At 40.5% G+C, this 27,869-nt stretch overlaps 1 protein-coding gene and 1 non-coding gene across 3 annotated transcripts in view; both read left to right on the top strand.

The window, feature by feature from the left end:
- The window catches only part of LOC122808811, a 2,021,113-nt gene that overhangs the window by 431,794 nt on the left and 1,561,450 nt on the right, over nt 1-27,869 (top strand). The window lies entirely within an intron of this gene.
- TRNAK-UUU lies at nt 19,844-19,916 on the top strand. The gene has a single exon. It is a non-coding gene; the product is annotated as a tRNA-Lys (tRNA).

Raw genomic sequence — 27,869 nt, 5'->3', positions numbered from 1 at the left:
ATGTAATAACCTACCAAACATCAGCTTGGGTAATAAGACTTCTGAAGCAAACTTGTCAATATCAACTTGATGCTGATATTTAAAAATGATTTTGTTTTAATAGCTCTTAACAATGAGGTGCATCCTTTATTGGTAAGATCTCCGTATGCAGCCTTTAAAAAATATTCTGAATTCTTTTCAAATCTTTCACATTACTTAGAAGTTTTAACCTGGAATACTGTAATTAAAGGATGTGATTTGAATGCTATTTACATACAACTATAGCTAAATATTCTAAATACAATACCCTTCATAGATTTATAAATATGATCTTGTGTTGAAGGACTTTATAGATAAGCAATTATGAGTAAATTACTGGTGCACAGCAAATCTTAGAAAGTATCATCTCATATTTCACATCTACTTTCTTTCTTTTTTGTTTTTTTTTTCCATAAGAACTGACATAGTCTTGAATACACATGACTTAACTAAATATAATCTATTCATACAATATTGAATATATTCTTATTCAGTCTGATATTTCTACTTACATCTTCTAAAATCTGTGGCTACTAAAATGATATGTAAAATAAGCTTTCCTATATTGTTATTGGGTGATCAAGCTTTATCAAGATGTTACTGCCTTTTGGTTATAAATATGTGGGATATATTCTAAGCAATATAATATATATATGTTCTTAAAATATGTTCCTAAAATTTATTTATCAAATTAAAGTGTTAGATACTGATAAACAAATGGAACGTATAAATTATGAACAAAAAGTTTAATTCTGGAAAAATTTAGGATGGAAGGGAAAATTTTGGGTAAACAATTCAATAAGTGTAGATGTGTACCTAGCTATTTCCTTTCGACTGGAAGGATGGAGAAACAACTAGTTCCACAGTATGCACAGATCCTTTTTCAGAATTCAATGTGTATGGTGGTGCTGCAGTAGCGTTGTCACCTCACAGTAAGATGCTGTCCAGTTCGATTCTCAGCTAGAGCGTCTTCTGCATGGAGACATCCATGAATGGGCGTACCTTCGTTGAAGGTTGTGCATCAGGGCTGGTAACTCGGAACGTAAAAATCAACTACCAATCATTAGCGGACTGGAGTTCCGCTGTGGTGACCCCTAACCGGAAAAAGCCGAAAGACACAAACAAACAAATGTGTATATAATAAATTAGGCAGTAATATTACAGATTTAGAGGAAACAAATATATTCTAAATATTTTTCTTTGATACAATTCATGTCAAATTATGGATGTAGAGAAAGTAACACAAAGAAAATCACATGTATGCTACATTAAGTTAAAATAGAAATAAGAGATTAAAAGAAAGAAAGCACCTTGTCCTAAAAGAGTTATACCAGTGTTTTAATAAGTGTCTGTAGATGATATTACCACATACCTTTTGAATGTTATAAAATGCACTGCTGTTCCTGGTTGGAAGATTCTATAATTTATCATGCAGGCAAAATTATTCTACTAAAGAAAGATGGAAAATCAAGAGCTGATTTTCATATTAGCAAGCAATATCTGTTCTTAACATTGGTTATCATTCCGTTGCTAAGGTTATTAAAAAGTATATTAGTGTAAAACTTCATTTATTGTTATATAGTAGGTATTGTGAGAATTGTATTGAGAGAAAAAAATGGAACATGCAGATAAACATTTACAAACAGTACATACTGCGTGGTGGTGCTGCGGTAGCGTTGTCGCCTCACAGTAAGACGCTGTCCTCTTCGATTCTCAGCTAGAGCGTCTTCTGTGTGGAGACATGCGTGAATGGGCGTGCCTTCGTTGAAGGTTGTGCGTCGGGGCATGGCAACTCGGCACGTAAAATCCACTGTCAATCATTAGCGGACCTGAGTTCCGCTGTGGCGACCCCTAACCGAGAAAAGCCGAAAGATACAACAACAACTATTTTTGTTAGAAAAGAAAATAATACTTTCCACTGAAACGAGAAAATCAATGGCAACAATGTGTTTGATTTGATAAGTAGGGAGCATATAATCTACGTATTGAATTACTGAATATTTCTATTCCATTTTATTGATTTAATCTGAAATTTGTATTGTCTAATTTATATACAGATAGGAATTAATGGAGAATACACATCTATGTTCGAGATTCATACTGGAGTCTAGCAAGGATGTTTATTTTCCTCTTCACTACTCATTATTACCATGAGTCCTTGTTATATTTATTATAGCAGACTTTAGTTGGAATAAATGTTTATAGTTATCCAGTGCAGTTCATAGCATATGTAGATGATTTAGCACAGTAATTGCCAATTTTGTGAAGACATAAGAGGCAGAGAGATATTTGTGAATGCACAGAACACTGTAGATAAGTCTAAGCATCCATTATGCTAAGTAAGAGAGATTGATGTTATGCAGTGTAGAAAAATTTTGGAATTGTTCTGCATTATACAACAGTAAAACAATTCTAGTTTTTGTGACTTTATCATAACACCCTTTAGTTAGAGTCATCTCATGGGGCATATAATGCATTCCCAGCATTGATATAAAAACAAGCAGCCATGTATGATGCTAATATTTTAAGTGCATGGTATATTCATTTATTTTATTTTATTTTTTTATTTTACATTTGTTGACCAGGCTAGTCTAACTGGAACTATGTCTATTTTCAGTAGAGGCCCGGGGAGATAAGCTCCGAGGAAGTAAAAATATTATCACATTATACAAAGATTTATTTGTATGTTACACATTTCAAGAGAAAAAAAAACAGGGAGTAATCACAGTGGTCATTTGTTCATAGAATAGTGCTAAATATACTTAATACAAAGCAAATGTAGTTGCAATACAAATGTAGTTGCAATACAGCATATAAAAAGATAACAGCTGAGTTAGATAATATGCTGATAAACAGGGTGACATAGAGAAGGAAAACAAAATGTAGGTGTAATAATCAGTATAAAAGTTAATAACTAGTCTGCTTAAAGAAATTAAGAGGATGTAAGTAAAAAAAAATTAGGAAGGTCAAGGTCAGTTTGTTAAGAAAAGGAATAAGAATAATTGAGAAGAAGAGAGTAGGCAGATCCAAGTAAGAATGGTGGTAGATCAGTCAGGGTTGGTACAGGGGCACAACCAGTGTGTTCTGAGAAAAAGTTCCAGTTTATTTTTAAAGAGTGATATAGAGGGAATTGAGGAAAGTTCGCTAGGAAGAAGGTTCCAGGGTTTTCCAACAGCACTAGAGAAAAGAGAGTCTCCAGCCCTGTTGTTTGACTTACAAATATTTACCAGAAGTCTATGTGATGAACGTAAGGTCTTTAGATTGCTGTAGGGGATAATGAGGGTAGATAGTATAGGGGTATTGAATGGATGGTAAAGGGTTTTGTGGGCAATGGTAAATTGGTGGAATTTAAGCTGATTTTGTAATTCAAGCCATCCTAGTTGCTTTAGGTTAATACCGTGGTGGGTTCTGAAAGGGTTACCTGTAGCAAATCTGGCTATGCTATTGTAGGCATTTTCCATTTTATTAAGGTTGTTTTTAGAGAGATTAGTGTATATGGGTGAGGCATAGAGAAGAGTAGAAATTAGGTGAGTGTGAGCAATAGTTATTCTTGCTGCAGGAGAGAGAAAGGGTTTGATCCTGTAGAGAGAGGCCAGTTTTCTATTAACAGATTTTAAGGTATTATTAATATGGGTGTCAAAGTTAAGGTTGTTATCTATGGTGATACCAAGTGGTTTGGTAGTTGGGTCTGGGGATATAGGAGTTCTGTTATAGGATGTTACTGTGAAGTCTATTGGGGGGGGACTTACAAGTAGGAGTGAAAAGGAGGAGTTTAGTTTTTTTGGGGTTTAGAAGGAGACAGCGTTGAGTAAACAATTGTTCAACTGTGTTAAACACATTTTGGGTAAGGCAGTGAAGTTCAGATAGATGTGGCTGAGCATATAAGTGTGGAATCATCTGCATATTGTATGCATGTAGCTTGGGGGATTGCTAGGCAAAGGTCATTGATAAATATAGAAAATAGGACAGGTCCTAATATGGACCCTTGGGGGACCCCTATGTTGATGGGTAGATAGAATACTGTGCCATAGCATGGCCTGTTGTCTGTTATCCAGATAGGAATGGAACCATTTTATAGCTAATGCATCTAGTGACAGAGATTTAAGGATTTTTATAAGTAACTGGTGATTTACCATATCAAACGCCTTAGACAGATCTATAAACAGTGCAGAGGAAAGCATATTAAGGTTTAAATTTTTGTTGATACAGTGAGTGAAATAAAGAAGGGTGGTAGTAGTGCTGTGTGAAGGTCTGAAACCATTTTGAGAGTTTGAAAGTAAGTTATTATGGATTAAATGGTCTAGCAATTGTTTATGGATGCATTTTTCCATGATCTTTACTAGGGGAGACAGTATGGCTATGGGACGGTAATTGGAGAGTTCAGTGGATTTACCACCCTTATGAAGGGGGATAATATACGAGACCTTCCATATGCTACGGATATTTCCTTCAGTGATTGTTCTATTGATAAGAATGAGGGTAAGCAATAGATTTGACTCCCTTTTGTAGGTATTCAGTGGGTATTTGGTCAGCTGAAGGAGTGCATGGTTTAAGTTTCTGGATGAGGGCAAGAATATATGCAGTTGGGACTGGTTGGAAGATAAATGGAGGAGGTGGATTAGTGATATGGCTGGATATAGGTAAGTCTTGAGTGAATAGCTGACTGGCAAGGTTATGAATGGCCTCAGTGAAATAGGTATTAAAGGTATTAGCAGTCTGTTTAGGATTCTCTTGGTCTGTGCCTTGTGGGTTTGGTGTGATGGATTGGTGCAATAATTGATAAATACTTGCCCAGAATTTTTGTGGTTGATTATGTTGGGACTGTTGGAATTGTAGGTAGTAGTTTCTTTTGTCAGATAGTACTGCTTTTTTAGTTTCATTTCTTAGTTGCCTGAAATTTTGTTGATCTACTGGGTTTTAGTTGATCGAGATTTGTTCCAGTATTTATTTCTGAGTTTGATTTTTTTGCCTGGTTTCTTTTGGAAGCCATGGGGCAGATTTAGTTCTCATTCTTATAGAGCACATTGGGGCATGGTGGTCTAGAATGGCTAAGAAGTTAGAGTTAAAGTAATTGACAGCTTCCTCCAGTGGGAGGTATTTTAAGGGAGACCAGTTACATGCTCTTAGTTCCCTTTGGAAGAGATCAGGGTTGAAGTTTTTCTTGGTTCTAATTGTTCTAGATATGGTTGGCTTAGGTAGATTGGTTTTATGCCTGATGATGTAGGTTAATGAGCGGTCACTTACATCATCAGGGAGGGTACCATTCATATGTCTGGAGATGACTGTTTATGAGAATCCAATCTACGGTACTTTCTTTCTTATTAGGCTTGTTTATCCTGGTAGGGGAGGTAATGGTTTGTGAAAAACCAAAAAGGTTTATATGGCTTGTAGGGTGGCAACTGCTTAGACACTTCCAATCAGTGTTAAAATCATCTAGGATTATGGTTTCTTGAGGCAGATTTTGAGATAGCCAACCGAGGAAATTCTCTATTGTGGCAATGTTATTACCAGGAGGAAGATAGGTACAGATAATATAGATGGATTTGAATTTGTTAAGTTGAAGCTTGGTAATAAGAATTTCAGCATTGGGGACCTCAGGTGGTATATAGTTGAATGTAGTAATCTGTAGGCTGGATTTAAAAAGGATAGCTACACCACCACCCTTTTTGGTTGTGCAGTCAAGTCGCAAAATATTGTAACCGGGTGGGATGACTTCATTGTCTTTAGTTGAAGGTTTTAACCAAGTTTCTGTTAAACAAAGAATGTCAAAGGAGTAGACTTCTAGGAGAGCATGGAGTTGTGCAACTTTGTTATTAAGGCTGCCTATGTTGAGTTGAGCTAATATCAGTGAGTTAAGGGGTTTAGTAAAAGGATGGATAGTATGGGTGTCAGGGTTGTGGAGTTGAGTGGAAGTAGTAGTTATAGGGCCTGGGTTTGGATGAATGTCACCATCTGTCAAAAAGAGGCGTAGTGTTTGAGGTCTAAGATTTGGGAACTTATATAGAGTTAGAGACTTTCTAGGCTTGGGAGAGTCGTATCTAATGTGGGTAATCCTATGGAATTTTGCTGGAAAATAGCTAGGTGTGGATGTTATGTTAACATGGTTAGTGAGAATAGGTAGAGAAGGAGAGGTAGATAGTGTGTTGGGGTGAAGAATGTGTGGATATATTGGGTGTTCATAGGAGGTTAGTAGGTAAGCTAAAGTTAGGGGTGGTAGAAGTGTAAGTATGAGTAACTTCTGTAAAAGGGTTGAGGAGGATAGTGTATGCATCTGGCAGGGTAAGTTGTTAGGTTCTAGTTATAAGTTTGGAGGTATGTTAAGTCTGTAAGGAAGTAGGTGTAGTGTGTGGTAGGAGAGATTTGAAGTGGTAAGTGAAAGTAGAGAGAAACTGGTGTTAATTAAAGGGAGGGGCTATGATTAGTGTAAGAGGAAAAGGGTGTGGTTAGATGGTATAAGAGTGGGACCCCTGGGCTGGGTGGGAATTGGAGATAGGGTAGGGGAGCGGAGTGAGCCCACAGGGTGAACGGAGTGGGTAGAGACAAGTAAAGGAGAATCTAGAGAATAAACTATCAGCGATGCTGATAGCTGAAGGTAAGTAAGTGAGTCAGGAGTGGGAAAGATCAGAGGTATATCAGGAGTCTATGAGATTAAAAAAGAGAACAGGTGAGAGTATACAGTTGAAGTAAAGGGTGAGTGAGAAAATAGGAGCTGGTCTAAGACCCAAGGGATATTAGTGTAATTACAGAGGAAAATACAGGAGGATAAAGCAGGAGATAAGGGTTGGGATGAGGCTGCCACCTAGTGGGGAGATCTAGTATTGCAGGTAAGTATGTAGGGAGCTAGCTGGTTTTTGAACCAGGGACGGAATGATAGCAAGTAAAGAGGGGTTCATAAGAAGTAGAGGAGGTTAGTTGGATACAGGGTAGATAGAAGGTGGGAGTAAAGGCTGCTGGCTGTTCAGGCTCGTAGCTTACTTTATAACCCCTGAAGCAAGTAGTAGAAAGTAGTCAGTTTTACAATCAGGACTTAGTCAACCACGTACTTTCTTGCTTCCTTGAGAGAGGGTGCAGGGCAAAAAAAGGCTGTTTAGATGAGACCGTTGAAATGGATAGGTTCCTTTGTCACCAGGAAGGTAGGCTCTTAGAGATCATCAGGAACAGCACAGTGGAAAGCTGGGTACTTTGGGGAGAAAGAGAAGATAAATGTAGAGGGGAGAAAAGGCTTAGCATGTATCAAGCAGTAATGGCAATTAACAAATAATTAGCTTGCATAAAGACACACTTAATAAAATAGCTTCTATACATGCCCTGATTTCTGAGAGAGGCTATAGAAATCAATTGTAAGGCAGTAGTACTGTAACAGTTATAAAGTAGCAAAGGCAGTGTTAATAGGCTGAGTAGGACAGCTAACCATATGTTGACTCTAAGTTATAGTACATACATAGAATGCAATAGAATAAGTTATAGTACATACATAGAATGCAGTAGAGTAGATGGAGTGTAATGTATCAAAACAATGCAAAGTTTAAAACAGGAGTCTAGACTGTAATCTCAGGTTTGAGTTAGGGCAAACTAGAAGGCAGAGTCAGAACCCACCATAAAACAATGGACCAGAAGGTAAAAATAACATACAAATTCTAACAAAGTACACATACAACCATGGACCAGAGGGGAAAAAATATCTTCTTCTTACCTACAGTACACCCTTCTCACCAATAGTACAATGATTAAGGCTTAGTATTTAATCAAAAAAATAATACAGTCACTAGGTCTATATGCTGTGTATAAGGGCAAAGAGATACCATAATGTTATGCAGGATAGCACTCACTAGATACTACTGTTTACCTCAGCACTGTCACTTTTCTGGTCAAAAGACCTATCAGTTAAAGTAGGGAGCAGTGTATATTGCCTATGTAGTTAATTGGCAAGAGCTGCTCTGGAGGTTTAAGCAAAGAATTACTTAACCCTTTAAATTGCAAATTTATTAAAAAAAAACTAGAGATATTGGCAAGAGTTACCCTGGAAGGCTTTAACACTGATTAATTATCCCTTAAATTGCTGAGTTATTAAGCAAATCCTAAAGCCTTTTAGTACATCCGTTCACTAAGGCAGTCTAAGGCCAGCCTTTAAATGCTTTAAACTAGTATCATTATAGCATAAGAGCCACGTAATTAGCTTAGTTTGAAAGCCAAGAGGCTAAAAAACACTCGGTTCATTAATTCTCAAATGGTGAACAGCTGGAGTGGAAATAATATATTTAACACTCATAGACTGACTCCATGTGGGTGGTGCACTCAAAAAATAGTCGTTCCCAGCTAAATACGGACATCTACTAATATTAGAACGCTGAGACAGAGGCACAGTATACTAACCTCGAAAAAGGGCATAGCAAAATTCATTTAAAATGGGTGGCGAAAGCCAAACACACTCTGGATAGGCTTATAAATGCCCTAGGACAGATAGCCTAGTATGAACCTATGAGACTGGCTCCACGTGGGTGGCGCAGCTGTATATGGCCATTCCAGGCAGAGAACGGACTTGAATAATTTTCAGTACTATCAGATCAGTTCCACGAGGGTGTTGCTAATTGAAAAAGCCATTCCAGGCTAGAATGGACTAATGGGATATATAATATGCCAAAAAGTAGCTCCACTTGGGTGGAATAGTGCTACTTAACAGTTTCAGCAAACAGAAAAAATGAAGTATTAATAGCGGCCGTTTCAGCCGTAACAAGGATAATACAAGCAGCAAACAGAAAAATAAGTATTAATAGTGGCTGTTTCGGCCGTAACAAGGATAGTACAAGCAGCAGCAGTCTAAGGCAGCCGATATAGGCTTGCAGGCAAGTGGCTAAGCAACGGCAACATAAGCAGGGTCCAAACAGAAAAAAAATGAAGTATTAATAGCAGCCGTTTCAGTCGTAACAAGGATAATACAAGCAGCAAACAGAAAAAAATAAGTATTAATAGTGATCATTTCGGCCGTAATAAGGATAGTACAAGCAGCAGCAGTCTAAGGCAGCCGATTTAGGCTTGTAGGCAAGTGGCTAAGCAACGGCAACATATACAGGGTCCACATGGGTGGCTTAGTTGCAATACTCGTTGCAAGCTTGGAAACCAGTTAAAAAAAACAGTAACTTAGTCAGCAGCAGAAAAAATGTGAGACATTCAGGTAGACAGTCACTAAAACAAGAGCCGGATGATATATGACTAATACATTCAGTTTACAGTTGCATAATATGAGGAATACAACATCGCAGACAGCAGCAGAGCACAGGAAAGAAAAAATCATTTAGCTAAACAGTCATATATACAGCAGCAGGATGTTAGATGCAGTAAATATTCAATGTTACTAGAATGCTTTGCTGCCTTTAGACTTGCTGCTACTAGATAACTTTTGATCTTAATTTAAAAGAGTTTGAAAACTATTTCAGTAATTTTATTTCTAAGTTTCTTTGGATAGCAGGAAATCCTCATATTCTGTGGAGGGTACTTGTATGAGACAGGGGACATTTTGGCTGTGACTCCTGCTCCATCATTCCAAAAATTGGAAGTTATTTTGAGATGTCCTGAGTGACAAGTACCAGCATTTAAAAAGTATCCATAAGTTGGTTCCTTTTTCTATTTATGTTTTGCTTTGTCTGTAACTCTGGAGGTAAGAACTGAGAATTATGGTCTAATCCTTTTTAAATAAAACAACCCGGAAATAGAGTTCATTGAGTATATGTATATTTAAAAAAGTGTTTGTTTTTAATTCTTCTCATACTGAAGACAATTATATGGGTGGGTTAGAGGTAATATTATCTTGCTTTATTACTTTCAAGTGCTTCCAGAACTGCTTATTTAGAAGATTATTTTCACATGTTCTGCAAGTGCTTAAAAATATTGAATATAAACATGATATTTCATGATCACTGTTGATACATCTGATTTATATACAGTTATTCCACATAATATAGGCTTATATTTTTATGAATCATTTTTATTGGAGAATGTAGATTTTGTTAATAGCAATGTTGATAGTATTTGTGACTGTAGGAAACTTGTGCTGAAAGCAATTTCTTTTTGTTTTCTTAGTAATTATTACCATCAATCAAGACAGGTAGGTATGTGGGTGATAGTAGCTCTGATGCATGCAAACATTGCTCTAGGTCAATGTGAGAAAACAGTTGTTCATGTGCCCGCTTAAGCATCACATTTACTTCTGCATCATAGGTTTACAGACAGCACTGTTTCTTCTGTATTACAATTCAAATTCATTGACTTCCTCCTCATTTATCCATGCCCTCTTCTCATCCCCTTACTGAATCCCTACCACATAGTCTGTAGTTATGGGGTAAAGTATCTATCTGCACAATTCTCATTTCTACATTAGCTCTTATTCTGCTTATACACTTCTTAACCATTTCTTATGTAACTGTCCTTGTTCCCATATCTTATCATATCAGTGTATATATTATACATAAAGTTATTGAAGCAACCACTGTCTGTAAACTAGAGTATTCTGAAACATTATTTATTATCACATGTCTCTACAGTTTTCATGTTTTGTTAACTTGAAGGCAGATGTTCTTCATGTTTCACTGTTGCAGTCATCACATTTGGGTTATCCCTGCCAGGGTAGCCCTCGGCCGGCCCGAATACCAGATGACTAGTATTAATGCATTGGTTGCTGTCAATTCAGGACTGACGTCAGGTCATCAATAGTATAAAGTAAGGCAGCCGACACCATTTCATCAGTCTTTCTTGCCATGATCCTGAAGCAGAATTAATTCGCATGAGTGCCAGTCGGCCACCACCTGAGTTTCATCTACCGAATTGAAGTTGAAGTCTAGTGAGCAGAGGCTCAACAGCAAATCCTTTCTCTGCTCTCTATAAGGGAAGTAGAGCACACTCCTGCAGAACAGATAGGCCAAGGTTGCTACTCCAGACGTTTTCTTGGTGCCAAGAAAAGAGGGCATCTGGTGCCCCAGCCTCAATCTATCTATTCTAATCACCTTCCTGGTGATCCCAAAATTCAAAATGGTGACCCTCCAGCAGCTGCTACCCATGCTCTCCAAGGATGCTTGGCTAGCAACCCTACATCTAAAAGAGGCCTACCTCCACATCCCTATCAGGGAATCATGCAGGAAATATCTCCGTTTCAGGCAGGATCTCGACACTTTCAGTTCTCTGCGCTTATCTACTGCTTCCAGATTTTTCACAAAATGTCTGGCTCCATCCATTGCCTTTTGCAGACAAAGGAATATTCAGATTTACCCGTACTTTGATGACTGCCTGATTCAGGCAGACAGCCAGGAAAAGCTGCTCTAGCACATGGCCTTTGTAAAGACCCTACTAACCTCCCTAGGGTACACAATCAATGAAAAGAAATCCAAACAACTGCCCACACAAAGGATCATCTTTCTGGGAGCAAGCCTGGACACAGCATCTCAGATGGCATTCCTTACACCAGAAAAACAATAAGTGAGAAGGTCACTGAAAAACCAATCAGTAAAAACAAAACGAAACCTCCAGCAAAGCTAGAACTTCCACTGAGTGACCTCCCAAACCTCTTGTATCAAAGGCACATGGAATATATGCAAATGACCCTTATGAACATCAGCTGTTTCAGCTAATTGGCGATTCTGAATGCCCATGGCTTGTTTTGTCACTTTAATGGACAACTTCAGGCCAATACAGCCAAACCCACTAGCTGTGGATATACATATTTCGGCCTTGTTATGACGTCCACAGCACAAGCAGAGTGTTTGACTAAGCATAAGAAACACAGGGCTGTTATACCTAGCTGATGTCCATTATCATTAGGGTCACTGCATCATGGGCTATCTTGCATTATACTCATTCCATATGCCAGACTGCATATGAGAAAACTTTATTGGTACCTAAAATGCCTTCAGTGTCAACACACTCAAGACCTGGAAACTCTGCTACCTATAATTCCTTGCCTCAGAAAAAAAGTGTCTTTGATGAGCAACAGCATGCTCCCACAACAAGGGACTGCCTTTCTCACCACTCTGCACTGCCCAGACCCTCACTATAGATGCATCAGACCATGATTGGGGTGCACACCTGGATGGCAGGTGCATACAGGGCCAATGGAGCCAGCAGCAAATCCCTCTGCACATCAACCAAAAAGAGATGATGGCTGTCCAGCATGCCTTGATAGCTTTCAACCCCCCTTCTCTGTCCAGGGCTCTCCTGATCAAAACAGACAACACCACTGTGATGTGGTATATCAACAAGCAGGGAGGGACTCACTCCTATCCTCTATGCAGGCTGGCCATGACCCTTTGGCACACAGCCTCTGCCATGCAACTGCAGCTCTTAGCACAATTCCTACTAGGCTCTCTCAACTCTCTGGCAGATCAGTTAAGCAGAAATCTTCTGGACCCACATGAGTGACAGCTCAACAGAAGAACCTTCATCTTAATAACTCAGAAATGGGGCACCCCAAAGGTTGACCTCTTTGCCTCCCACACCAACCATCAGCTCAGCAATTCTGCACCAGGGAGCATCACTACATGGTCTGAGGAAGAGGATGTAATCCGTGAAAGCACTTACCTTGTTGTGTTGCTATTAAAAAGTGCTGTGTTGGAACCAGTTTGCCGTTTTCTTTACTATTTTGCTGTTTGCTACATTGGTTCCTTTATCAGTTCAGAGGTTTGTTCTGACTTTACAGCATCACTACATGGCTTGGAAAGTGGATGCCCTGTCCTACCCCTGGGTCAATCTGTTGGTCTATGCCTTTCTTCCACTACCTCTCATCCCCAGGGTCTTGCCCAAAATAAAGGAGGAAAAACTAGGGACCATTCTTATAGCGCCACACTGGCCTCGCCAGCACTGGTACCCCTTGCTGCACAGCCTGTTCCCACTGCCACCATGGCATCTTCCTTAGATTCCAAACCTCCTGACCCGGAGGGAAGGGGAATTCATGCATCCCCAATTGCAGACACTCGATTTGACAGCTTGGCTTATTCCCTAACCCCAAACCAATTTTCATACCTCAGTAAAAGGAAGCCAATATGGCACAGCCCTCCCTCCCTCTCATCCTGGATTAGTTAGCTGATGTGCTACACAGTGGCCTCTTTTTTCCTCTATAAAAAATACATGCCTCTGCTATTTCTGCTCTTTTTTCCCCACTGAGTAGCCTCTTTTATCACACCCTTTGATTAAACAGTCCTAAGAGGGGCTAACAACTTGAGACCACACAGAAGAGCACCAACCCCAGCTTGGGACCTTAACTTTGTATTGGAAAAGCTCACCTTGCTTCTTCTGCAGAGCTAAATTTCCTCTCCTGGAAGATAGCATTCCTTCTGGCCATCACTTCAACCAAAAGAGTGTCTGAGCTGCAAGCGCTCATGGCCATGGAACCCTTCATCATCTTTCATGATGACAGGGTATCCCTCAGAACTAACCCATCCTTCATGCCCAAGTTGGTGTCCAGTGTGGCTCTCAACCAACCTATTCATTTTCCCACCTTTTTTCCTAATCCCAGGAACAAGGGGAAAAGGATTCTACACTCTCTAGATGTGCACAGACAGCTCAGACCTGGACATCTGCTCACATGATTACCAAGCATTACCACCTGCCTCTCTTCAAATCCAGGGCAGAGTTTGCCTCTGCAGTCTTGCAGGGCATCCTTGCCAGCCCCTAGTTTCTTTGACTGCCTCCACCCATTTCCTCAGCTTTGGGAATCAACTCAAATGTGATGACTACAACAGTGAAACACGAAGAACATAGTACAGTTGTGTACACTTACCATAAATGTGGATGTTTGAGTGTATTCACTGTTGCAGTCCTGGATGTCCTTCAAGGATGCATCTGCAGTCCTTACAAATGGGTTGTCCTGTCGTCAGGCAGCCCTTCGGTCGGCCGGATTCCAAAGTCCGGGTCCGGCCTCGGCTGGTGTCGCACTTCACCCGACGTCATAGCTGCAGTTCTTCGGGTATAAAGGCATCAGCCGACGCCATTTTCCTCAGTCTTTCTTGCTGCGTGGCGCCCGAAGCAGAAGCTGTTCGCAAGTGCCGGTCGGTCAGAACCAGAGATTACTACTACTGAATACTTCTACTACTACCGAAGACTTCTAAAAAGCTAAGTACCCCGTTGGGGACTCTTTCTTGCCTCAGCCGATGTCAGAAAAAGTGAATAACTGTTTAACTTGTGGGAAACAAATACCTCATAAAGATTTCCACTCTTACTGCTTACCTTGCTTAGGCCCAGACCACAACGTAGCAGCTTGTCTAGCCTGTGCTTCTTTTAACCGACGGACGCTTAGACGCCGATCAGAATTTGCTGAGGAGTTTTTCGGCTCCGCTTTTGCTTACATTATGCCGTCGGATCCTCCGACTATGCAAATTTCTAAAAAGCACAAGGAAAAGGACCGACACTCACGGTCCGCGGTTTCGGCCGAAACCGCGGTTAAGCCAACCGCGAGTGTCTCGGTTTCGGCTGAAACCGAGTCCACGGTTCTTCCTTCGGTCGAAAACTTACCTCTTACCGAGGCCTCATCTAGCTTGGCTGAATCTGCTACTGAAATCCCACCTGCTCTTGCAGGTTCACAGGATTTATCTGACACTATCCCTTTGGATATTTCCATCCCTGCACGTGGAGCTGCTAGGCCTCCTGCATCCATGTCGATTAAGGCCTTTGCCAGGGCTAAAGCAGCAAAAACTACCAAAACTGTGCCTGCTAAGACCCCCTCTCACAGGCCTAGCTCTAGTTCACAAATGCTTAGTCTAGCAGAGGATCTCATTTCTGTGATCCGGGGATCCCAACCACATCCAGACAGGGCCTGTCACCCACCTCCAGAGAAGAGGACTAGAGTAGAGCCCCCTGAGCCAGTTTCTTCAGTTGACCCCTCTGATGATTCAGATAATTCAAACCCTCCAGAGGGCTCCTTTTCTCCTTATGAGGACTCTGATGCAGAAGAGTCCATTCCTTCTGCCTGAGGAATTTTCTTTTGGGGAAACCTTGCATGCTATGAGAGAACAATTTCAATGGCAGGGCCAGGATTTTTCAGACTCTAGGAAAAGGCTTAGAACCTTTTTGCATTTGCCGCAGCATAGGCCTTTAGCCATTCCTCCAGTACTTACTGTTGTGGATGATGCATTTAATGATGCTTGTACTGCTCCTGATTCTCTACCTCCGGCCCCGGCTAAGCCCGATAGGTACTACAGGGTTCCGGACACACATTATCATTTGTATAAGGCCCCTTTTGCAGATCCTGAAACTATCTCCCAGGGACCCAAGGCTGTAGCAGCTACCTCTGCCAAAAACCCCCTCCCCTCTGAAAGGGAATCTAGGGCCTTAGAGAGATGGGGTAAAAAAGTTTACACTTCTGCTACTCTTTCAGCTAGGGCCTTGAACTGCCAATTCCACATGATTCAGTATCAGGAATTTATGTTAGACCAGTTAACTAAAAAACTAACCTCTGATGAACCATTAGATAAAAAATCTGTACAGGAAATGGTACATAACATTCAGCAGGTCAGTAATCATTCCTTAAAATGCAGCTATGATGCACTGGAGGCTTCCTTTAGATCAGCCATGACTGGCACAGTGATCAGAAGACATGCATGGTTAAAAGAGCAGTCCTTACCAGACCATGTTAAATCAAAGCTCCTAGATGCTCCCATGGATAAGCTCAATTTGTTTGGCTCCCCTGCACAGCAGGTGCTGAAGAAGGTAGAAGAGAAAGCAAAATCTGTCCAGACAGTCAAGGATTTCTTGCAGGTCCAGCCTCCAAGGTTTAGCAGGAACTGGCCTTCCAAGAATTGGTCCTTTCCAGACACCTCCAGAGCTCCGAGAGGCAGGAATAGGCACTCAAGAGGCAGGGGTCAATACAGAGGTGCCTACAGGGGACGTCAGTGGCAAAATAACAACCAGCGAGGTGCAGCCACAGACCCAGCCACCACCACTTCCACAGGACAATCACAGTGACTTGGCTCTGGCACCGCCTACCAGGGAACAACTAGAAGCACCCTTAGGCAGGAAGCTAGCCTTATTTTCAGTAAACTGGCATTACATCACAGGAGACAAATGGATTTTACAGACAATAGACCAAGGTTACAAGTTTCACTTCCATACTCTACCAAGGAAGAGAGGAATGCCAAACCTACCTCCAAATCAGAAGACAGAAGCTCTAGAACAAATAGCTCACTTACTAAGGATGAGAGCTGTAGAAAGGGTACCATCTATGGAACAAGGGCAAGGATTTTACTCCAGACTCTTCCTGGTACCAAGAAAAGAAAACCAATGGAGACCTATTCTCGACCTGTCCGCTTTAAACACATACCTCATTGTTCCAAAATTCAAAATGCTGACCCTACAGCAGCTTCTTCCCATGCTGGGCAAGGAGTCTTGGCTGGTAACTCTAGATCTCAAGGAGGCATACCTGCACGTCCCCATATGACCAAATTGCAGAAGATACCTCAGATTTCTTGCAGGATCAGAGCATTATCAATTCTCAGCATTGCCCTTTGGCTTATCTACTGCCCAGAGTATTCACGAAATGCCTGGCATCAGTAATTGCTCATTGCAGACTTCAGGGAATTCAAATTTACCCTTACCTGGACGACTGCCTGTTACAAGCGGACAACAAAACAAATTAACAAAAGATTTGGAAAGGGTCATTCATCTACTACAAGCCCTGGGATACACAGTCAATATAAAAAAGTCAAGGCTGATACCATCCCAAAGGATAACCTTCTTGGGTGCAGATCTGGACACATCAAAACAAATGGCATTCCTGACAGTAGAAAAACAGGAGCAACTCCCTCTCTACTTTATGGCATTAACAAAGCAGAACCAGCTAACAGCAAGAAAAGTCCTGCAAGCCCTCGGTTACATGGCATCCTGCATAATATTGGTTCCAAATGCCAGACTACATATGAGAAAGTTACAGTGGTACCTAAGGAATTTATGGTCTCAGCACAAGCACAGCCTAGAAACCCAAATTCCAATAATTCCATGCCTGAAACAAGAATTCCAATGGTGGGCTCAGGCCTGTCAATCAAACAAAGGACTGCCCTTCCACAGCACTCAACCAAGCCAGACCGTCACAACAGATGCCTCAGACCTCGGTTGGGGGGCGCACATGCTGGACAAGTGCACACAGGGCTTATGGACTCAAGACCAGCTGCGCCTACACATAAATCAAAAGGAAATGCTGGCAGTAAAACTGGCAATTCAGGCATTCAGACCATTTCTCCAACAGGGTCAACTGCTGATAAGGACGGACAACACCACAGTTATGTGGTACATCAACAAACAGGGAGGCACACATTCATACCCTCTATGCCGGATGGCAATGGACCTCTGGAATGTGGCCCTGAGCTTCAACATTCAGTTACAAGCAATTTTTGTGCCAGGAAAAGAAAATATACTAGCAGACATCCTGAGCAGAACTACCACGGATGCTCACGAATGGATGCTGCATCCGGACATCTTCAAAACCATTACAGGGAAATGGGGACTACCAGAAATAGACTTATTTGCAACCCCACACAACCACCAACTGAAAAATTCTGCACAAGGATGTACCACCCACTTGCTTGGAAAGTGAACTCCCTATCCTTCAGTTGGAAAAACCTGACAGCATATGCATTCCCACCTCTTCCTTTGATGCACAAGGTGCTATTGAAGATCAAAGAGGACCGTCCAAGGATCATCCTGATAGCTCCAGACTGGCCAAGGCAACATTGGTACCCATTACTGAGGAGCATGTCTCGAGAACAAATATGGCCTCTACCCCTTGTTCCCCTGCTGTTAACACAGAACAACTTCAAAACCCTACATCCAAACCTGAAAACTCTGCAGCTGGCTGCCTGGAGCATTGCATAAGGCCAAATAACCCAGATTTATCTCAAAGGGTTAAAGACATTATCTTGGAGGCTCGCAGACCCTCAACAAGAAAAAATTATTCAGCAAAATGGAAAAGATACCTCATTTGGAGTACTGCAAAAGGAGAAAATGTGGCACTGGTAAACATAGCTAACGTCCTGGAATACTTGGCAGAGCTCTTCCACAACGGCCTGTCCTATTCTTCCATTAAGATTCATGAATCAGCTATTTCAGCAGAATACAACTTGGATCCTCCAGTCTTCTCACATCCCCTACTCAGGCAGTTTCTGAGAGGAATTAAAAACGTAAAACCACCTAGGAAGCCACCATTGCCAGCATGGGACTTGAACTTTGTGCTAGAAAAGTTGACACTCCCTCCTTTCGAGCCAGCAGCAACAGCAGAATTACAGTACTTATCATGGAAAACTGCTTTCCTGCTTGCAATCACTTCAGCAAGAAGGGTATCCGAGCTACAGGCATTAATGGCAGTACAGCCCTTCCTGATCTTCCATCAAGATAGAGTGTCCATGAGAACTAATCCTACTTTTATGCCAAAGGTGGTCTCCAGGGTATCTTTAAATCAAGCTATCCACCTACCTACATTCTTCCCCAACCCACAGAACAGGGGAGAAAGACTGTTGTATACCTTGGATGTACATAGGCAATTACGTTACTACCTGGACAGGACCAAGAGCAATAGAAAAACTGACCAGCTACTGGTAGCGTATGCAACAGGAATGGAAGGAAAAGCAATTTCGAAACAGACAATCTCTAAGTGGATAGGAAATTGCATTAGATTTTGTTATTCCTACCATGGGAAGAAAACTCCAGAAAACATCAGGCCTCACTCTACAAGGGCTACAGCCACTACCACAGCTTTTTTATGAGGAGTGGCTACCAAAGACATTTTAGAGGCTGCTACTTGGAGCTCCGTGCATACATTTGCCAAGCATTATAATTTACCTTTATACTCCAGATCCCGAGCAGGTTTTGCCACTGCTGTTTTGCAAAGGATCTTAACTACACCATAATCTTATTTCTCCTCCTCCCCCAGTTTGGCTATGGTATTCTACCCATTTGTAAGGACTGCAGATGCATCCTTGAAGGACATAGTACAGTTTTGTACCTACCATAAATGTAGATGTCCGATAGGCATGCATCTGCAGTCAGGATTACCCACCCTCCTTCCCCTCTGTGGTACTCCTAGGGTATTTGCCCATCTTGTAGCTAGCTGGGGGAATCTATTATGGTGTATTTGTTTGTATATATGTACATACATGCTTATTTTTTGTTTGCTCTTTACTATTTGGAACCATTTGCATTTATCCAAATTTAGCCTTCCTAGAGGGCACCTGGCATCTGGGGCAAGAAACACTGAGGAAAATGGCGTCAGCTGATGCCTTTATACCCGAAGAACTGCAGCTATGACATCAGGTGAAGTGCGACACCAGCCGAGGCCGGACCTGGACTTTGGAATCCGGCCGACCGAAGGGCTGCCTGACGACAGGACAACCCATTTGTAAGGACTGCAGATGCATGCCTATCGGACATCTACATTTATGGTAGGTACAAAACTGTACTTTTCCCTCCCACCATCCCCCTTTTTTCTTCTCTTTCCTTACAAGTGACATATTGGTATTTGCTTTCTACTGGTGGGGTTATTCCACCAGAAACTGGCTCCTACTTGGAGGCTCTTGACAGGTTAGGGCAAGGAAAACTGATGTAATGGTGTCAACTGCCTTACTTTATACTACTGATGACCTGACGTCAGTCCTGAAGCAACAGCAACCAACGCAGAAATACTAAGCCTCTGGTATTCGGGCCGTCCGAGGGCTACCCTGGCAGGGATAACCCAAATGTGATGACTGCAACAGTGAATACACTCAAACATCTACATTTATGGTAAGTGTACACAACTGTACTTTCTTACTAATACCTCAATTTACTCAATATCTTTATGTATTCTCCTTTTTTACTTGAAGCCGAGATAGCTCAGTTGGTAGAGCATCAGACTTTTAATCTGAAGGTCCAGGATTCAAGTCCCTGTTTGGGTGCGTGTTCATTAGTGGGAGGTTGGCCTAATGATTAAGGTGTTTACCTTGCAAACACAAGGTGCAGGGTTTGATTCTCAGATGTTTGAATGGCTAGGCTTAAAATGGCCCACAAAAGCAGTTAGCTTAGTACTAACTTATAAACTTATGTATTCTCCTGGGCTATGCTTGAAATTGGTCAGTCATGATCACTGCACTACCATGGTAAATAAATAAATAAATAAATCATCGGCTTATTAATTGCTTAAATAGTAGCACATAACTTAAAGTGGATTATTCTTTTATTAAAACAGTGTACTGATATCAGGGTAAGAAAAGACCATGACAATAAGTGTTCTTCATCAGTCATTTACAGAAAAAAAAGAAGTTGTGTACCTACCATAACGTCCCATGTGAGTTGTCCATTTCACCTTTATTCTGTACTGATGGGTTTGGAACTGATCCTCCGTTCCGACTCGACCATTTACTAAAGCTCAAGGTCTTCAACTAGCTCATTGTTCCGAACACATCAGTACAGAATGAAGACGAGATAGGACAACTTAACTTCCTACATGTAGCAATTCGTGTCAAACGGCTATGAGTGGTCACCTGATGTATATGAAACACATTATAATAAAGAGGAAGGCAGTAAGACTGTCTAGGTTAATGTCAGATGACAACTTGTTTAAGAAAGAGCTGGATGAGTTATCTAAAATGTTTATACATTCTTTAAATGTTCTGTTGGCCTTCCCTATATAGAATCCCATATTGGTCTATATATATATATATATATATATATATATATATATATAAATAACAGTATAGAACATTTAAAGGATGTATAAGAGAACATGTTTACAATATAAATAAACACAAGGTTAATGCACTGGCTAAACATGTCATGAACACAGACGACACCCATATGTTCAAGTTCTTGGTAATTGGTAGAATATCAGAGATTTCCAGGTTAGGTGATATAGCTAATAAGACTGAAGACTTAGAGTCTACATGGAATGTTAGGTTGAGGGGGGACTCGGGGCATGGTCTTAATGAATCTGTACCCCTGAGACCCCGACTTAAAAATAGACCCTTGAGGAGAGAGTGCAACTTTCACTAATGTATTTATGTTTTATTTATGTTTTTATGTGCTATTAAATTATATGCTGGTATTTTATATGTAATATGCTTTTAAATTATGATTGAAATGTATCATGTGATTGTTAACTTAGTGCTTTATAAGAGATGTGTTTTACTGTGCATTTTAAACACCTGATGAAGATATTATAGTGAAAGCGTTTGTGTTCTGTGCACTTGAAGTAAAATCTTTTAGTACTGGATACTGCGGTTGTGTTTGTGTCTGTTTTTTATTGGATTTATTCACTTTTGTCTTTCTTCGACACAGCATTTGTGCCTGCTTCAGTGGTATTTCTTTTAATTTATACTTATAAATAGATCCATCCTTGAGTCCTACATTCCCAAAACTGGAAAAAGGCCTTCATTCTCCCTCTCCATAAATGAGGCAGTAGTACAGACATCACTAACTTCCGAGCCATTGTAATTATTTCTCCTATCTCCAAAATCATAGTAAAATGCATCAATATTCAACTTCTCTGCTATCTTCTAGACAACCAAATACTTTCACCCTCAGAGCCTGGATCCAGATCTGGCCATAGTACTATAACTGCCTTTCTCTCCTTTATGGATACAGTAAACAGAGCCCATGACACTGGCAAAATTGCCTCTGCTCTCTTCCTCAACCTATCCAAAGCCTTCAGCACTGTCTCTTACCCTTTGCTCATCACCCAACTCTCTAAAATTAGTCTCCCCCCACATTAAACTGGTTCTCTAGCTATTTAAATGAGAGAGAAGCTGTCAGATGGCAAAACTCCATCTCCTCTTTCTTCCATACCCACGCCAGTGTTCCCCAAGGATCCATACTTGGACCAATCCTATTTAGTATATTCATAAACAATTTCCATTCCTCTCTACCTCAAAATTCTGTCATTTAGTACACTGACAACTCTACTATTGTTTCCTCTTTCAACTCTATCCCTGACTTGCTTCTACAAACTCAAAAGGCCTTGTCCTCTACTGAACCCTGGATGCACAACCACCACCTAGCCCTTAACGCCCAAAAATCCAAAATCATACTTTTCACCCCTAAAAGATCAACACCCTTAAATAAAACCAAGTTCACCATCCTTTCTAATAATAAATCATTAATTGAAGTCATCAGCCACACAAAACTACTCAGAGTCACTATCGATGAACACATGAAATTTGATCTGCATAGACAGCATAACATTCACAAAACACTTCTTAAACCCGGAACCCTAAAAAGACACTTCTAAGCTCATCCACAAGAATGACCCTAGCTACTATCCTCCCTAACCTGTGGTGCCCCTCTACTTCCTAATACCCAAAGCTTCTCTAAATCCAAACTTGAGACATGCTACAATAAAATCGATAAATTCGCAGCCTAAATACTCCACCCATCACTGCACTGCTCTTAAATCATTGAACTGGGTAGAACTACCAAACTACCTCTCCTACTTGCAACTAACCACAGCTCACAAAATAGTGTTCAAACCCCAAGACTGTCCTGTCTTGAAGTCTACATTTAACTACTACCACCCAAACAGGCCCCTTAGGTCAGGGGACCAGAAACTCCTGCAGGTTCTCAAACCTAGCCTCCCACCAGGCCAGCTTCTATATTCATTCTCAATAGCCAAGAACTGGAATGCTCTAGCTCTATCTATTAGAAGAACTCAAAATCCCATCTTTTTTAAGACTTCCCTTCATAACCACCTTACCTAATGCTGGAAGTGCACCTGCACTAAGCCCCCCCCCCCCGAGAATAAGTATGGCATCCTACTTTCTGTCAATAGTGTTCTGTGTGAGATACTGTAGATGAGACTATAGACACATTAAGTGATGTAGATCCTTACTTTATAATTATTGTTCTGATTGGACTATTGCTTGGAATATACTTCTGCTAATTTTCAATTCTAGGCTCTTCTCTACACTTGTATACATTTATACTTTGTAACTTCTTTGTAATCTCCTTGTAATTCCTATTTTATAACTCAGTTTTGTAATTCAATTTTGTATTTGTTAATTTCATGTATGTACTGTGGAGCTTTGCTCCCCAGGCCTCCACTGAAAATGTGTTCTGTTGGCCCAGTGGACTTTCCCGATACGTAAAATACAAATAAATGAATAAATAAATTCATGTCCTATATCCCAGTTTAAAAGAATAATTTAATTAGTTGCAATCGTTTTCTGTCCCATCATTTCTGGCAATATACTCCGTAGGGCATTATTAAAATATGTCAATTCATAACATTCCCAAAAAACATGTTCCCAATTACCTGTCTCTCTCTTTCTCATCACAACTCTAGCATTTGTTATCTACCTGAATAAAAAGTTCCCTAAAGTTTGATCGGGGTAAAAAATACACAGGAAACACTTCTCTGTAAGAATCCTAAACAGTCCACACTTTATTGTACAGTTGTGGACCATGCAGATGTCCATCCCACAATTCCTTTGTAAATTGCTTTTCCATTCTCCCTTCTAAATACAGTCTTCTCCAAATATAAAATCATGCACAAAAGGTACAAAAAGCAGATAAGAAAAAGTGCAATGACTTTAAGCAATTTAACAGAATGAATGCAAATAAAACAGAGTAAAACATAATGTGAGATTTATTAAAGACAGCAGTACAGATAAATTGATAAAAATGTTGTAAGTCATAAATACAGTCTGATATATGAGAATAACAATGGTTCAAAACAAAGAAAGTGGAGGAAAAGAGAAGGAAAAGCCATTTGTGAGAGAAAACTTTTAAAAAGTGAGGTTTGATAAGTTTTACAGGCAACATCAAGGAAACAGGAAGATATGCTAGCGGAGAAGGTGGGTGGATCATGCATTGAATGTTGTAGAGGTTAAAACAGACAATCAGTAGATAAGCTGAGTGAGATAGATGAGCTAAGTGTTCTTATATATATAAAATCTAGAGTCACTCCTTATTAAACCCAATACTATTTTCCTAGGTGATCTAAACTGTCCAGCTGTAGACTGGGAAATCTATACCACCGCTAGTGCACAAGCACAGATATTCCTGGACTTCGCCAATACAAACACTTGGGAACAATTAGTCAGAGTACACAGTAGGGGGAATAAATTCTTGGATCTTATCTTGTACCATTCCTTGCGTATCTTCATCACTTGTAAGATCTAACCATATAGCAGTCTTCTTCTAAATAAAACTGAAACCAGAGATTCCTTCACCTGATGTACCTTTAGAAATTTCTTCAAGGCACACTACATACTCCTAAGTGATACAGTGCCAAGCTTCAAATCTCCACCAAACCCAGTTAAATCCACTGAAATCACATAAATGTGTACAACCAGACTATACCAGCATGTAAATAGTTGCATAGATGCAGCTGTCCCCCACAGGAACAAGTGCAGGCCAAACCTCAAAAACAAACCCATGTGGTGGAACCGTAATATCAACTTTATAATAAAAGAAAAAGAATTTTGACCAAACGTAAGAAATGTAATTCCCAGAATGTTAGAGCCCTTGTCACTGAAATAAACATTTAACTCAAGAGCTTAATAAGGTTCACCAAAGCCAAGTTTGAGGCTGAAATAGTTACCCAAGCAAAAATGATCACAAGGCACTGAGCTGACTGTGAACGATGTAACCTACGCTGAGGCTGAAGATATAGCTAAACTACTGGCCAATAAATTTAGCTCTAATTGTATCCCTTTCTCCCCTCCATCTGTCTGTCATCATATAGCTAAAACTGGATCACCTCCAACTATAACACAAGACCAAGTCCTAAAAGTGCTATCAAAAGCTCAAAATACTGCCAAATCCTTAACAACACTGTTGAAACTCATTCTCCTGCAGAAGGCAGGAACTTACAGACCCATACATCTGAAAACCTCATATGCAAAGCCATGGAAAGAGTTATCATGGAATTAATCAATCAGGGAATAGAGAACCTCCAAACACTGGACCTCTTGGATTTATCAAGGGCAGGTCATGCCTACTCGATGTCGTGGATTTTTTTGAAAAGGTCACCAAAGCAATTGATGATGGCAGAATGGTACACACCATATACCTCAACCTGGCCAAAGCTTTTGATAAAAGCTAAGTAAATTCGCCACAGGGGCATCCTACCGTAGTCACCACTGTCTCTCACTTGCTGAACTGGGCTGGCTTGAATTCCCTCACCTCCTTCAGTGGTATCAACTCTCACTCGCCCACAAACTAGTAAACCATCCACTAAATGTCCCATCCCTCCAGAATCTACTCCAACCCTATCGCACCACCAGACCACTAAGATCCAGCAACAAAAATCACTTGCAGATCACTAAAGCCAATAACTCTGCTGGTGAAGCACTATTCTCTTGCGCCATAGCCAAATTATGGAACTCACTCCCACCCACAATTACCTCCATACCATCATGCACCCACTTCAAAACTTTACTAAAAGCACACCTAAAAACATGCTGGCTATGCCCTTGCAACTCCCAAGCAAGCTCAGATGCTCATAAGTCTAGTACTTATTATACAGCAGGAACTTCTCATTGTTACATTTGTTAATGCCTGTTATGTACTTCACAGATAAAGATTCTAGTTGTCTACTGATGTACTATATTCTTCATCTGTAAATATGTTAATTTCTATGTTAAATTGTTAATCGCTATGTAATCCAGTGTAACTACTGTCTGTTTATTTTACTGTGGAGCTTTTCTCCCTGGGCCTCCACTGAAAATGGACCCATATCCAGTCGGACACTCACAGTCAACAAATTTAAATAAATAAATAAAAATAAATAAATAAGTAAACTGTGAATAAAACCCATCATCATCATCATCATCTGATGACCTACCATTGGTTAAGTAGGCTTTGGTCACTTCTTCTATGGGCCATTGCAGTACAATTTACCTAGGTTTTTCTAAACCTGAACATGAAAGGTTCAAGTGAGCATAGAACTCAGCAGGAAGGGTTCTCACAAGATCCTTCAGTATTGTTGTATTACCCATTACATATTACATAACATTCTCTATACTGGTTCCCTGTTAAGCATTACATCACCTTTAAAGTTTTTGATGATGGTGTCTCAAGTCCAACATGACCAGGCAGGGAGAATGGGGATGGCTGCCCTGGGTGAAGCTGTTAAGTGGTACAATCTGCAGATACCAATGATGCCAGAATTTAGCAGTGGCACTGTTTTGCGGATTCATAAATGACTGTCGATACTGCAATTACAGTCATGTTTATGGTGATATCTAAATGTAGCACCTTCCTGCTAATTATTTTTTTTTTGCTCCTCAAGTTCAAATTGAGGGGTGCACCAATTAGGGGAACTGCACAGGGCATGAGATGGCTTATGTATGGTTCTTTGACCATGGTCTCAGCTGTTTGCAAGATCTGTTGATGCTCTACCACCTGACTCATATATGCCACGCCACTCAACTGCCTTGAGGCTAATACTGTTCCTTAGATTAAAACTCAGTTTGTCTAAATTTAGATCCTTTTCCATGTTGACAGCCTATTGGATTTGCTACCCAGGCAGCCTTGTGACAGTCATTTTTTGAGTTCCTGTAGTAGGCACCTTAAACATTTGACCATTTCACAGGGCATTTTGGGATTCATTGTAGCTTATTTACTTTATGGATTTAACACTGTTTTATAATTTAAGCTTGATTGATTTTAGTTGTATGCTATGTTTATTGCAGGCACTTAAGTGCATTTTGATTGAGCAGACTAACATTCAAGAAAGTATTTTCTATGCTGCACTGTACAAACCAACAACCACTTCTGCTGCAGAATACCTTTAAATATATGAAGTAGCAGCATGATGTTCACAAAACTACAGCTTTCACCAGAGTGTTAGGTACATGTCAGCGAGGCAGTACAAATGCTTTGCCAGCTTAGCATTGATATGAGGCCTTGCATCACCCCCATGCATGCTAGCAGTGACTTTAACCAGCCATTGTATCCTCACATGCATCCTGTCAGTGACTGGAACTCTTGGGTAGCCTTTTTAGATTCTGCTAGTGACCCGATTCTGCAGTCAACACTCAATGATCCTATGAAAAATAAAAGCTTACCCCTTAACTCTTATACTGAGATTGAAAGCTGTTACCCCCTTCTTAATTTGTCCACTTTAATTGTCACTAATCACAAACCTTAGTTTATACCAAAATAGCTGGTCAGTGATTGAAACTCCCTGAGCTCTCACATACATCTTACCCCTTAATCTCTTTCTTTTCCTGCCCTAGGCATAAATACTCACTAAATCCAACAACCAGCCCTTAAAATGAAACTGTCACAGTTCCAACACAGTTTTTCAGCAGTTGGAGTCACCCTGTCAGTAAATGGATACCTGGACTCTTCTCTCATAAACAGCCAAGAGTTTGAGGCCTCAGCCAACCTCATTCATGTCCTGACAGTAGTCAGTGGCCATAGCTCATCCCCTTCCCTCAGAAGTCAAAGCCCCAGCATATTTCTTCTGCTTCGCTGCAGTCATCAGAGCTCCCTCACGACTTTCACATCATCCCGGCAGTGATCAGTACCCTTCCCAAATATAAATATCAGCGAGTAAATATCAACAACCCTCACACCACAGCCTACCCTTCTGTGGATGCAGACATCCCACCTGCTCAGTTTTTACAATCTGCACAATCTCTCTGTAGCTATGCTAAAAAAGTAGCCAAGGTATGCTGTCTTGATCATTCATTGCCGATTAGCTTATATAATAGTGAGACAAATATTTATTATTTTTTAAAACCGCACATTAGAGTTGCCTTGTGTGACCAGGTCTGCTTACAGTGATGAATAGGTTGCATAATGTTCCCCTTCTCCACTCTCACATCCTCTGCCACATTCATATACATGCTCAGACCTGTTTCACTGTTGTAGTAATGTTGGCAGGTCTCAAGAATGCTGATAGCAGA

The sequence above is a fragment of the Protopterus annectens genome, chromosome 8.part0, assembly GCF_019279795.1.
Source record: "Protopterus annectens isolate FY-2018-M chromosome 8.part0, PAN1.0, whole genome shotgun sequence".
NCBI lineage: Eukaryota > Metazoa > Chordata > Ceratodontiformes > Protopteridae > Protopterus > Protopterus annectens.
The sequence above is the reverse complement of the archived record's forward strand: the minus strand, read 5'-3'. Positions and strand labels throughout refer to the sequence as shown.